Source organism: Haemaphysalis longicornis, unplaced genomic scaffold (genome assembly GCF_048455015.1).
Source record: "Haemaphysalis longicornis isolate Haplotype H1 unplaced genomic scaffold, Haemaphysalis longicornis Haplotype H1 scaffold_10, whole genome shotgun sequence".
Taxonomy (NCBI): domain Eukaryota; kingdom Metazoa; phylum Arthropoda; class Arachnida; order Ixodida; family Ixodidae; genus Haemaphysalis; species Haemaphysalis longicornis.
In genome coordinates, this window is record NW_027526204.1 from 93,073,770 (window position 1) to 93,088,876 (window position 15,107).

Below are 15,107 nucleotides of genomic sequence, written 5' to 3' on the forward strand. Positions count from 1 at the left end.
TTCGCATCCTCATCAGGGTTCCCCACGGGAAGATGGTGTAATTTTTTTTATATAATGCCACACACCACTCCCTTCTGTTATGCATTGAAGTATTGAAATGAATAAATTAATTTTTGCACTATCCACAATTCGCATTTCTTATTCTTTGCCCCATGCGTGCCCCCGCAACGCCTCCTCACATATATCTTAAAACAACCCTAATTTGCTATACGCTGTAGATTTTTAAATTATGTGGCCTGGCAAGGGTAGTGTGACAAGGTTCACAGTCCCCTTTCCAACATATCACGCATCAACTTGATTGAGTCCAAATTATCCCTGATCATTTCTTCCCTCCCACTTCCCGAACTACGGCCGTGTAACCTCGAGTTGTTTCTTCTGCCAAGCTGTGCCTGTCTAACCCCAAGGTTCTCCCGGTGGTGTGGGCGCTTCACGCAGCGGCGTGTGTTGACCATGTCGAAGCATTTTATAGAAAAATCGGAGGTCCTCGATATGTTCATGTCTTTAATTTTACATCGAAATGTCTTGACAGCAACGCAATTGTGTAATGTCTTGAAAGCAAAGCAATTGTGTTTGGAGGTGCTCGGCCCTTTATGGTCCTCTCTACCATTGCCGTCTTTTTCCAGAGTCGTAACATCCTCGCCAAGTGCAGAGTATTTCTCACTTGCCTTTGCCCACCGACACCACCACCCCATCCTTTGCCACTTGTGCGGCGCACTAGAGCCGACGTTGTGGTTGGTGTAGCTTCCCTATAGGTCATTGCCTCTACCCAAAAATGGTGGGTCCTTAGTCTGCGATGTAGAGATTTGGCCACTGTATTAATTCAATATACGAAATCCTTATATAGCTTGTGGTTACCAGTTCTCACAGCCAAACTGCAAAGCATTGTTCGTGTCACGTATTGCGACCATGTCACGTATCGCGACAAAGACGTGGCTGCGTGCTACTGAACGCGCAGGGGCTAATAGCAAGGAACGCTGTTTCATGGTTTACAAGATGGTGTCCGGTGCAACGGACGAATTCGTCTTGACCTGTGTCCTTCCGCTTGCCAAGGAGATCTCAGCCGTTCAATGGTATCTCTAGGCCCCGTTGGCGTTGTGAGCCGACTCCATGGCACGTATCCACGCAAAGTTCTTTCCTACTGACTGCGAGTACCGCATCTCCAATGAGTTGGAGGCACGTTCAGGGGGCTGGGGGATACTTGGCCAACTCATACGTCGGTATTGTTGCAAAGGACAGCCGCGCCTTTCGGTTGCCACAAGCTAAGCCCCAACATTGCAGAGATGTAAAGGGAGCATACCATATTAACCTCTTAAATACTATTGTACGAATGGCACCAGCCTCAAGGACGGTGCTTAATTCGGTATTGTGACGCGTCAAGAATTTTCGGGCAACAATGATTGCCACACCATCCCAATAAAAGAATCCATGTGCTTGGAGTTTAAACGAGCTTCTCTGAGACATCACACTTCGCTTATTGGAATGTAATAAATCGTACATGAAGATTTTTAACAAGGCCTCTGCAGTTGCATTGCATGACATTTTCTCTTCCCATTATTTAAGTTTAGATCAACTGCAATATCTGCGTGTTTATGTACAGTCTTTCGGGGCTTGAATTATTGGAGGTGGTTTTCCACTTTCTCTACTGACCTGGACGCCACAGCCGGTTCCTTTCGCTGCGATACAAGCAGGAATGCCTCGACGTCCATGTCGTCATCCGAAGTCGCGGGGGTGTCCAGCTAACCGGGACCTCTGAACTTCGCACCCTTTCGTGTGTTCTTTGCCTGTGCTGCCAGTTCTGAGGGCGTGGGGAGCACCGCGGGTGGCATAGGAAGCCCGGTGGTAAGGCGTCACCGCGGCTCCCTTCACGTCCCTTCGCGGCTCAGTGCTATCAAGTGTCTTGGGGCCGGAAAGGCAAAGACGGGAAGAGCTGCTTTAACCCCACCGTTGCTGGCTGCTATTGCGACTGCTACCTCTTTGGCAGATGGTGCAGTAACAGCCTGGGCTGCCAGCGGCAACCCGACGGGAGGCGAGAGCGGCACCTGGTCAGTCTCGCTGACCTGCGTTGCCGCGGAAACCAGACGCAGCTCCACTCCCCGGCGAGCTGCGTCGGCGTACATTCGCAGGTAGAAAGAGGCAGAGCTCTATGGGGCCTCTGGAAAGATCATTTTCTTTTCTTGATGAAATTTTCTGTTGGTCCGGGAGTATGCCGCGTGCTGTCCCCAGCAGTTAGGACAAGTGGGGGTGGTGGTGTTGCAGTTGTCGCTGCGGTGGTCCTTTGCGATGCAGTTCGCCCAGGTTGTTTTGCTGCGGCAAGAGTTTATACCGTTCCTAACCACTGGCACATGAAGCAGCGGTGAGCGAGTTAGGTATGTAGGGACGAATTCCACCCTGAATGAAACTGGCATTGATATGTTCAGAAAGCTGTGATTAAGTTTATGTGTTTCGTTGATATTTCTATTTTTTCCGGCGGCTGGTGATTCTCTTTACGCCTGTAACGCATTTAGCCCCAAAGCCTTCCAGAGGGTCGGCCTCTCTTTAGTTTAGCAGATCTGTCTCAGCTATCACGTGCTGTGAGCTGTTGAGGCTGCGGTGGGGCATGAAATTGATGTCCAGATCTGCCATACGTGTTTCGGTCAGGAGCCTTGCTTGCTGCTGGATGTTTACTTCGACTAATTTCCCCACCTGTCCGCTTTTTTAGCTTGGAAAGATTTGCCAAGGATTCCTTCAGGGAACTTGGAGACGAGGAATATGACTGGAAGAAAGAAACACATTTTGTTTCATATACTGATTTTATACAAAAAGAGGAGTTGTCAGGATTCGGACGAGTGATGTTTGGAAGAGAAATGGAACATCGGTGCGGCCCCTTTTCATGGACAGATCATGTTGGAGGGGTGTTCAAAAATGCTTAATGGCATAAAAATAAAGCTGAGGACTGGGGGTACTTTCTTCACTCGGTTTACTGTGATGCCGAGAGAGGTCCCGCAACTCCCTGCCTCGCAAACAGACAAGGTCACCAGCCGGAACTCCTCCACGGCTCCGACCACCACCATTTGCGGTTTCTAGAATACGGCGCGAGTATGCGGGTTCGGGTACCGCGATGTCGCCAATACCTTCACCTTGAATACACAAATTGCCCCGTGCAGGGTGTCGTGGACTTGAGACCCTCGGACTCCCAAACGAGGTAATACACTTGAGGGGTAGTTTCACTTCCCCATCCTTAGCCCTTTATTGGCGGTGGTGACGGCGGGCGGTCGAGGTAACTTCGGTTTTTCGCCACTGCCACAAAGCAATAGGTTTATCTGCTATGGCATGGGCAGACTGGGCTTTACTGACAACTGTATCGAAGTTTTCCTTATACAGTGCTTTGGGTAACGGGTCGTCTGTTTTGGGGATGGCAGCTAGGAGGTTGAGTCGGTGACGTTTCATTTGCCGCCTTTCGTTTTCTGCACTCTCGAACTCTCGTGGTTGAGCCCCTTGACCAACTTGTGCCGCTCGCCAGCCCGTGGGGCTGCTGCTTACCAAGGTTGCATGCCTGGCCTGAGACCCACTTGATAGCTGAAATGCTGGTCACTCGGAGCGTTAATTAATGTGCCGTGTTCTGGCGTTGTGCAAGTTCCTTGAGATCTGGAATTGCCTTTTTGCTGTCGAATAAATGGCAATTTCTTGGGATTCGCCGAGCTCCATGCCAATTGCCTTTCAGGAAAGCTGAGTACCTTTCAGCGTGGCATGAAGCCTTAGCTCTGTTTTTGGTGGCCCTTACCGTAGTTTAAGCAAAAAGGTGCTGTGTGCGCCTGTATTTTCACAATAAGCAGCGATCCCCGCGGTTGAATTTTCGGAGTGCCAGGACGCGTCCACAAATATACGTAGCGCTTTATTTTCGCTGCTTGTGTCCACCTCAGCCAGTGCAACAGTGCGTCGCTAGTGAGCGTGCTTTAGTTGGTTTGTCCTATAAGTCAGGGGACTTTCTTCCTTCCCCACTTCATCCTCCCAATGTTCAATAAACAGTGGATGTGGCCGTGTGTTATTTCACCAATGCTGCGGACCTCGAGTGGTGCAAATAAGAGCATGTTTCTATGTTGGGGTGCTTCCCGGTATGGGGTGCTCGAGATACCATGCCAGACCCTATTTGGGAATGCTCCTTGTTACCCCAGCTGCGTTTGCCAAACCCTCCCATTACGAATCTAGAGGTGACCGGGAGCTCCGCGCCCGAGCTCCTGACTACGACTGCGGCTCAACACTGCTTTGCGCGCCTTCCGCGACAATCGCTAGGACTCAGCCTCTCAGGAAAAATCTATTGTCTCTAGAAGCCGTCTTCTAAGAGCAGGTGCTGTCCTGCTCGGGTAAGGCCACGGAGCTCCTCCATACCCTGCACATAGCTGTTGATGTTCGCATCGAGTGTTGGCAGACCAGCGTACTAGTATAGCTCTTCTTTCGTGTAACCGGGAGACCAGTGGCTATGCAAAGCACACCCATATACATCGCTTCAAGTTGGGCCGTTTGCTTTTTTTGTGAAACTAAACCACATTGCACTGTACGCTGTCCGCAACACGAGGAAGGCTTGCACTAGGTCACAGCCAGTCTGGATGTGGCGCCTCGAAATTTGTTTTTTTTTGTCACATGGGGGTATTGCCGTCACAGTGGTTTTAGGTCTCAGCCATTCCTCCGCACGTCCCTTCTCGCTCACTTGAACCCCCCAGAAGGGGATCTATCCGTCTTCCGATCGCATGAGCTGTTGCCCACCCGTGCAGAGTCGTACCTTCCCGCTCTCCAAGGGTGCCTCTTCATACAGGGTGTAGTTGGTTTCGTCCATGTACATTTGCATGCCTGTGGTGAATAGTTGCTGCTCCAACGCCGTCGGTGCCGCCTGAAGCCGACAGTTGGCGCGGTCAGTACTGCAGTGCTGCTCTCCGCTTCAGCCAAGAGTGTGACGTCGGTGAAGGCCGTTAAGTGAACTCTACCGACTTTGGCTAGGCACCCAGCTAGTCGGGTCATGACCGCGTTAAATACGAAAGGTGAAATAAAGATTTTTGTGGAACTCCCATTCGATTGGAGAAAATCGCGTCACGATGGCTGGAACTAACCTCGAAGGTGCAGTAGCCCAGAAAGCTAGGAACGGAGTTTAGAAGCCTCCCCATGGTACGCGTCTTGAAGGGTCTCGATGACAGCTTGGTCGGACACTTTGACGAAGGCCTTAGATCAAATGCTATCAATATGCTTGGCCGCTTGGTGCACCTCGGATAGAGCATCCATCGCAGCAAGTCCAGCCTTTCGTGTGCCGCAAGGTTAGGGTGAAATCCCCTAAGGCGTGGGTGGAAAACATTGTCTACTAGATAGTGGATAAGACGGGTGGCCGCCGTTCTTTAGAGCAATTTATGCAGCGTCAGCGTGAGCGAGATTTGTTTGAAGCTGGCGTTTATGGTGGGGTCATTACGGGATTTGAGTTCGCGATGTCCGATGCCGCCAGTTCTAGCGCGTGCTGAGGCGCCTGCGGTCAAAACTATTTGGGCCCGCAAGTTATGCACGAGGAAGGCGAGGATAGATGTATCTGACGATGGGTAGTACTACGACAGTGAAAACTGACGATATCATATCTAAATAAATCATTTCAAACCTAATTCAATGCGCCATGGTGTGTCCTTTAGTGCTTGCAAAGAAATCCAGCTACGTTCCAAACATATCATTACACTTTGTCAAAAGAAGCTTTCAGTACCCTTCACTTACCAGTTCTTTCAATGACTTTCGATTTTCGGCGACAAACGTTTTTCCACTATATGTTGTGAAGACACTGTCGTCTGTTATGTTGGAGCATTTCCACTGCAACAAAACGAGCGCAGTATATATTATGTTTGAAAATAAGGTCAAGGCACTTTACCTAACAGTGCAGGCACACATGCCGCATAGACACTAATTACAAATACAAAGGCATTTCAAATATCTAACACATGAAACATCCCCCTTATTACAAAAAGGCGGCGGTTTTTCTCGCTGAAAATTTTGTTATTTTTATTTTCGTATGAACGTGTTACAAAACCACCGTGAAGTTGAAATATATGGCTCAGCTTTCCCTATACATGCACCGGTAGAGGAAACGTTAGTGTGCTTGAGAATATCAGCAACCTGTGTTGTGCTATTTCTGTGACTTCGTGTAGCGCCAACAAAACGACAAGGACAAAGGGGGGCGACGGGCTCAAGCGCTAACTTCCTACTAAGTTTATTGAAAAAATGCGTGAATTTAAAAACACTTATCAAAAGAAACAAAGATAGGAAACAGAAAAAACAGCTCATGACAAAATTTGCACACAAAAAATAATTCGCACAAACACTGTGACGTCGAGCAGAAGGCAGCACGAGGCATTAACTAAGCTCGCACCCACCCCCCACTTAAATAGCCAATCTCCTTATCGGATAAGGCCACGGATGGCGCGGACACGCAACGAACCCCCAGGCGTGCTATTTCCGCAGCCTCGATTATTTCTCTTGTCTTCTGGTTGGCGGGACGAGCGATGACGGCACAACTGTCGAAGAAGGGCGTACAACCGCAATCGCGGCAATGAATGCCCAAGTGGCCCTTGACAACCTAATTAACATTGTAGTCATGCTCACGCAGTTGATGGTTCACGCACCGACCTGTTTGGCCGACATATACTTTACGGCCCTTCAGGGGAATGGCGTACACGTTTCCCATGCATGGAACGAACGGCTTTTTGTGGTTTTGTGGTCGTCCGCTTGTTACTGGCAACAGTGCCTGTGCTAGAAATCGCCCGCTTTATTGCTTTGGTGCCTTAAAAAGCGTATTTTCTGCCAGCTTCTGACAGCTCTGAATTCGAAGCTTTACCCCGCACTACTTTACAACACACAAGGAGAGAGAGAACGACTTTCTTAGAGAATCGCTGAGACGATCGTGTGTACCTAGTCCTATCCAGCGTATTTGGAAGTTTCAGTGCTCAGAGCTCCTCGATAAGTATTCAGAATGCGTAGGATTCCCTAAAGTATTTCTGAGATGCTCTTATGAAGACTAAACAGTCTAATGCTACGCACTGAGCAGCAGGTAGCACAGCCGTAAATAAAACGGGTGTCTGCGGACTGGCACGTATATTATTTATTGCGGTCGTTATTAAGCCTTCAACACCGTAATCATGTCAACTGTTTGGGTTGAGGTTGAGTTCCTTACGATAACGATGGTTACGACAGAAATTCAATACACAAAATCCGCCATCGAGTACTGTGAATGTTATCTGCGCAGTTTCGCGTTGGCATATATAGCACAAATCTTCTCATTGTATTTGCTTGCGAATAAATGCATGCTGTTGGTAGGTACTTTTCTACGCAGCCACAAGGAAAACCCTTTTCTGAAGAAGGTACTGTATGCCTTACAGCCCGAAGAAAATATCCTCACGAACTTGGTCAGCCTCGCAAACATCCCCACACTTCCAAGGACGTTTGGGATGGTGCAGAAAAATTAATGCGTTGGGCACAGAAAAATACAACGAAAGAAAAGCTATTTCTGCCTAAAAGCAACACAGTGCCGTATATACGCTGCTTATCACCTAAATGACTTCTAAGAACTTTCTAAATTGACCACACTCAATACGGAAAACCCAGTAGAAATAGATGTTCTGCAGAAAAAAGGGCGACAATATATTTTGGTGAAGCATCATTGAAATGTTAACGCAGAATACTAGTGCCGATATCAAGAGGAACAGAAGCTGGCTAGCAGGCATGGCTACCCGCCGCCAGCGCCCACCTATCGCGAGTGCAGAAAGTGTCCGCTTCTTGTATAACGCCTCTTCTTGGGAGTCGTTACTTATTAAGAATTGCCTGACAGACATGCTTACGATGAAACAATCGTAATGCTTGTATAAAAATTGCCACGCTTATGCTATTTAGGTGCACACTTATACAATATAGTCTATCTTCTGTACGAATTCTTCCCCCTCCTAAGATGGGAGTGCATCAAGAACACTTTCCACCCAAAACATTTTACATTTTTTTCCTTCACAAAAGTGACACTGACCGGGCGTAATACTACAATGGTATGCACGGTCCGCAACAAATGCAATTGATTAATTACAATATCATCTGGTCGGATATGCTTCGGCCAGACAGACCTTTGCACAAATGTACGGCCTACAAACCATTAGTCGTGAGCAAAAGGGTATTGGCAGTGAAATGTTTGAGAGGCACCCCCTGCCTCTGACGTCGGCTTAGGGACTCGCTCCGCTGTCGTCTGCTACATTCGCGCCGCTGCTATACCCGCGCCGCTGTCGTCCGCTTGTTACTGGCAACAGTGCCTGTGCTAGAAATCGCCCGCTTTAATGCTTTGGTGCCTTCAAAAGCGTATTTTCTGCCAGCTTCTGACAGCTCTGAATTTGAAGCGTTATCCCGCACTAGTTTAAAACACACGAGGAGAGAGAGAACAGCTTTTAATAAAGGACATCACAGGACATACGGAAAAAAGGCATTAATGAGAGAGGGCAATTCCCCTGAAGGAGCACGCGCCGTATCTGTGTGGGGAATTTCCCACTAGCATCTCAGCAAACCGTTAAAGGAGAAGCGTCGATACGGGTTTGGACCGCGGGATCCACTTAGACCTCTGAGCTGCGATTCCCTGCTACTGCCACTGCTTGTAAATTCCAAATAGATTACTTGAGCGCACAACTTGCAAATATCCTGCCGTTCTCTGCTGAGTACCAATATCATGCGGGAGCAGCGAAAAGGCAAGCACTTGTGACGCTTTCCTGTGAAACGTGTTCCCAATACACGCTTTACTGCCCGGCTCGTCGAATGAGTAGTCTCGTCAGCAGGGGTCTGAAATTTTGGAAAAGTGATAGTAATGTTATTTTATTTGTACAAAAAGACCGCGTTTTGTTATTTTCCATGCTTTCTGATAATTTTCATTAAATGAAAATAAGGCTGAAATTTGTTCTACCGCGAATATCGGGGAGGATGTCACCGCTAGCGTTCTGTCGCCATCCCGACCGTCCTTTTTGTCCAGCTGTCGTCACTGACCTGATGGCGAAGAGCACATTGTTTCGTCATTTAGTAGCGCACAGCCAATGCGTCGTTGGGCGAGCACCAATGCACTCGGCGTAGGTGCACTTAGGCATGTTTGACAGGGGTATTAGTCGTGTTCGAGCGGAGCGAAGGTGTAGGAAAAAAGACATCCCCCTCGCGAGGGGCACGATCAAATGCACAGCATTTCCGAGGGGGTGCGCCGGCAAGTCGTATCTCTTGATCGCGGGACCCGTGTCGCCATCTTTTGGAGGCGCGGGACAACTTGTGGCGCTTTCGAAACAAACGAGAAATGAGTGAAGGATATAAGGCGCGTTCGGTGCATCGAAATGTGTGTCGGTTTCGTGGCTCGGTCGGTAGGGCGCCGGGCACCTTGCGTTCCGCCCGCGGCGTCATAGGTTCGAAACCGGGCGCCGGAAACTGTTATTTTATTTCTTCCTGGCTGCGGACTACGACAAGGCGCGCATGCGGACTACGACAAGACGCGCATGCGGACTACGACAAGGCACGCCAACGCCGCGTGACATTGTGAGTTACTAAAATGCTATGCATTTAAAATAATTTTCTTGAGAATTTTGTAGTTCAATGCACCGCGTGACACCGAAATGATAATTTTGCCGCGCTGCTTTGTAATTGCTGTGATTGGCGGTTCATTACCGGCGTTTTTTCGATTTAGGAGATTGTAGCGTTAATCTGAGCTCACGATTGGTTTGAACTTGTCAGTTGGGGTTTACTGTGCGAGTCTGATATGATATGGAAAAACTGTCCAAAATAAACCAAGTTTTCCGTTACTAGCTTCGAAATTTCTTGTTTTGTAAGTATTATGAACATTTGTCGCGTGACCTTACCGAAATAATTCTCTGAACTCGGACAGTACGGTTATACGCTTTATCATCGTGTGTTGATGCTAGAGGGTTATCGTGTCTAGTATGGTATGTTATAGCTTGGTATAGGTTAAAATCTAGTCAGACAGCAAAAAGGAAGACCAAAACAAAATCCAGTCGTTGGGGGCTGTCGGCTTTGGCAGAAGGCATTACCATTCCAGCTAATCGTATGTAAGGAAAACAGATTTGGCAACCTTGCCTAACGCTCGAAACTATTACTTTACGTTGTCATGGCATGGAAGTGTGCCGACTTGCACTATGGGGAACAAGTAATGTAGGTTGATAGGCGCGAGCTGGTTTTATACCAGCCTTTAAACCAGTATGGAGGCTTAAAACTGCACTCAAGAGGAGGAGGACAGGGAGGAAGAGAAAACGTAGAATCGAGCTGGTTAGCGGCCGTTTCCTCAGTCCAAGCGAAGAAAGTATGAGTAATTTTCTTGAATTCATCGAACGTCATCCGGCGCAGGCCAGGATTTGTCCTTTATGACTGAAGGGGTTGGAATACAATAAAGAGCTGTTTGGATATATTAAATGGTTTCGAATTGTTCCACTGAAAACTGGCACGTATACTATTTATCGCGTTCGTTAGCAAGTATATCAAGCCTTCAACACCGTAATCATGCCAACTGTTTGGGTTGAGATTGAGTTCATTAGGATAACGATGGTTACGATAGAAATTCGGTGCAGAAAAGGCGGCATCGAGTACTGTGAACGTTATCTGCACCGTTTCGCGGTGGCATATAGACCAGAATTTTGCTGAGTCGGCCATTTTGCGGCCACCGGTGCGCCATCTGGCGGGCATTTCTTGGGGACAGCGCCGCGAGCAGACGACGCCGCAGTCACACGCTGTTGTTCCGTGCCCTGCGTGGATATCAGACGTCCCAGCGGCATCAAAAATCGGTAAGTGCCATTTATTCAGTATGTCAGCAGCGCGAAGTTTAACAGTGCTTTAAGGAGAACGTCCAGAACGTCCGAGAGCTGTCAGGTTTGACCATAAATTCCGTTCTCAACCCGCTAAGGCGGCGTGCCACCCTACGCACGCTTTGTGCTCGCGGGGGTTGCCTATGAGGGTATACGTTTCGCCGTGCCAGCAGGACGCCCGACATTTTATTTCCAATGATGTTTATTTTCTTAATTCTGGGCACTTTGCCGTCATTGCCTTTACTTTCGATTTAAAGAATCTGCTCGTCGTGGCGTCACTACGCCGTTGTTGGCTGGATCAACAATCAGCGTAAGCGCAAAGTGCTCATACAAGAAACGTGCGAAGTGCACCACGACAAAAGAAGTGTTTGCATGAGCGGAATCTGTTCGATGCACAAATTTCCTGCGCCCCTTGAATGCCGCCGCGAATGAGTCGTCACACTGAATCGGAAAGATTTCGAACCTAGAAAATTTGCGAGGGCAAGTATGGTCGAACGCTCATTTTGGAAGCGCTGTTTATTCCCCGTCATGCTCAATCCCTATCGCACATTTCTGCGCCCTGGAGGCATTCTCTGTTCATTTTATTGACGGGAAGCGAACAAAAAAAGGCGAGCTGAAAGTGAAATAGCAGCGTCGCGGTGGCGGAGCACGCCCGGTCGTATCGGTAATTAAATTGCTGTTGGCGGTTCCCACCCGCCGCTGAAACGCAAAAGGTCTTTTGAGCAATCCGTGAAATCTTGGTAAACCTAATACGCTACTGCTGTGTTTGTAGCCGGACATTGTTTTATGCGGCGGCAAATACATGTCTCACGCTCACAAGTCAGTGGTTCGGTACATTCAGCGAATGCCTCCGATCGCGCGGTAGGGCAAATCTATAAGCATGGCATCCTGCTGCTGGTGTGCGAACGGCAGTGGGTTCTTAAAGGAGCCATGAAGAGAAAACACAAGTTTGGTTCATTCAAAAGATTGTCTCGTTAGAATCATACTGACACCACTTTTAACGTAAACTTCGCTCAAATAAGCTACATAATTAGGAAAAACGGGAATGGTCATGCGACCCACCAGCTCATTTCCCGCAACAGAACCTATGTCGTCACATGAGCTAAGCTCTGCGATTGGCGGAGGCTGGCAGAAGCAGACGCAAATTAGGTAGAACTTACAAACTAGACGAACGAGCGATTTGCGCTTAAATTTAGGGCACATTCTTTACAAAGCAATAAGAATGATGGGACAAACAGTGGAAGTTACGAAAGCACATGTAAACACAGAAGTACTGATGCGTTCTGCTGTTCGTACTGCGCACAGCATGCTTGGTTTCGCTGCACATCACTACGGGGCTTGGGGTTGTCTCAGACGACACTGGCCGATTGACGCAAGCAACGGTGTCTTACGTGACCCCATTTGTCGAGCGAGCACTCTTTCAGGGAACGAATATTTTCTCCCAGAACAAAAACAAGCCAGGTTTAAATGCGGGCAAAAACAAACCAAACGCTTGCCAAGGTATGGTGGCGCCATCTAGGTTACGTAACGTAAAGAAACGCGGGAACAAACTAACACCGCTGTACAGGGTGGAGTCAACCTTTGAACAGTCCCGTGCCGCCGCAATTGGGCCAACGGGCTCAACGCGTTATTCTTTTCGTTTCCCACGAGACCTAGCAACGCGAAACAGACAATATGATTCAAACTTATTCAGTAAACCGCGTTGCGGCGATAATTTTAGCGCGGTTTTGACACAATGACTTGCTTCGGCGGCGAGCGAGCAACCGAAAATGGCGGCGCCAGCGTATACGTGTCTCTACCCTGTACGGCGGATGCGTGAATGAAGGTACTCTAGGCTGCAGAGCGGTCGGTTTCAGTGATGTTACTTGGGACCACGAAAACGCACGATTGAGCGGGAAAATCAAAATTTTAACCTAAATTGTGTAATTTCTCAGTGAATAAAGCACCGTTTGTATCCGGACAAGCGCTGGGGGCACTATAAAACACAAAATCTTTCGAATAAAGCCAACTTGCATTTTCTCTTCATGGCTCCTTTAAGCCAGGCCATGATATATTCGATTTACCTGTGCAGGTAATAGACGTTATTTGCTCACAAAAGTAAAATAGGTTTTAACGATATCTGCCGCCGCATAACAAGCTTATAAATATGCCCTACCACGCGAACAGAGGCATTTGATGAATGTACCAAGCCACTGACTTCTGGGAACCGCCAACACCAATTTAATTATTGACACGACCGGGCGTGCTCCGGCACCCCAACGCAGCTATCTATTTCGCTTTCGGCTCGCTTTTTTCGCGTACCCGTGCTGCAGCATTTAGGTGTCGGGTTGATTTTTGTTGGCTGCCCGTCAATAAAATGAACAGAGAATGCCTCCAAAGCGCAGAAATGTGCGATAGGGATTGAGCATGAGGGGGAATAAACAGCGCTTCCAAAATGAGCGTTCGACCATACTTGCCCCCGCAAATTTGCTAGGTTCGAAATGTTTCCGATTCAGCGTGACGACTCATTCGCGGCGGCACTCAAGGGACGCAGGAAATTTGTGCATCGAACAGATTCCGCTCATACAAACACTTCTTTTGTCGTGGTGCACTTCGCACGTTTCTTGTATGAGCACTTTGCGCTTACGCTGATTGTTGATCCAGCCAACAACGGCGTAGTGACGCCACGACGAGCAGATTCTTTAAATCGAAAGTAAAGGCAATGACGGCAACCTGCCCAGAATTAAGAAAATAAACATCATCGGGAATAAAATGTCGGCCGTCCTGCTGGCACGGCGAAACGTATACCCTCATAGGCAACCCCCGCGAGCACAAAGCGTGCGTAGGGTGGCACGCCGCCTTAGCGGGTTGAGAACGGAATTTATGGTCAAACCTGACAGCTCTCGGACGTTTTGGACGTTCTCCTTCAAGCACTGTTAAACTTCGCGCTGCTGACATACTGAATAAATGGCACTTACCGATTTTTGATGCCGCTGGGACGTCTGATATCCACGCAGGGCACGGAACAACAGCGTGTGACTGCGGCGTCGTCTGCTCGCGGCGCTGTCCCCAAGAAATGCCCGCCAGATGGCGCACCGGTGGCCGCAAAATGGCCGACTCGGCAAAATTCTGGTCTATATGCCACCGCGAAACGGCGCAGATAACGTTCACAGTACTCGATGCCGCCTTTTGTGCACCGAAATTCTATCGTAACCATCGTTATCGTAATGACCTCAATCTCAACCCAAACAGTTGGCATGATTACGGTGTTGAAGGCTTGATATACTTGCTAACGAACGCGATAAATAGTTTACGTGCCAGTTTTCAGTGAAACAATTCGAAACCATTTAATATATCCAAACAGCTCTTTATTGTATTCCAACCCCTTCAGACACAAAGGACAAATCCTGGCCTGCCCGGGATGACGTTCGATGAATTCAAGAAAATTACTCTTACTTTCTTCGCTTGGACTGAGGGGCCGCTAACCAGCTCGATTCTACGTTTTCTCTTCCTCCCTGTCCTCCTCCTCTTGAGTGCAGTTTTAAGCCTCCATACTGGTTAAAAGCCTGGTATAAAACCAGCACGCGCCTATCAACCTACATTACTTGTTCCCCATAGTGCAAGTCGGCACACTTCCATGCCATGACAACGTAAAGTAATAGTTTCGAGCGTTAGGCAAGGTTGCCAAATCTGTTTTCCTTACATACGATTAGCTGGAATGGTAATGCCTTCTGCCAAAGCCGACAGCCCCGAACGACTGGATTTTGTTTTGGTCTTCCATTTTTGCTGTCTGACTAGATTTTAACCTATACCAAGCTATAACATACCATACAAGACACGATAACCCTCTAGCATCAACGCGCGATGATAAAGCGTATAACCGTACTGTCCGAGTTCAGAGAATTATTTCGTTAAGGTCACCCGACAAATGGTCATAATACTTACAAAACAATAAATTTCGAAGCTAGTAACGGAAAACTTGGTTTATTTTGGACAGTTTTTTCATATCATATCAGACTCGCACAGTAAACCCCAACTGACAAGTTCAAAACCAATCGTGAGCTCAGATTAACGCTACAATCTCCTAAATCAAAAAACCGCCGTTAATGAACCGCCAATCACAGCAATTACAAAGCAGCGCGGCAAAATTATCATTTCGGTGTTACGCGGTGCATTAAACTACAAATTCTCAAGAAAATAATTTTTCCTACACCTTCGCTCCGCTCGAACACGACTAATACCCCTGTCAAACATGCCTAAGTGCACCTACACCGAGTGCATTGGTGCTCGCCCAACGACGCAGTGACTGTG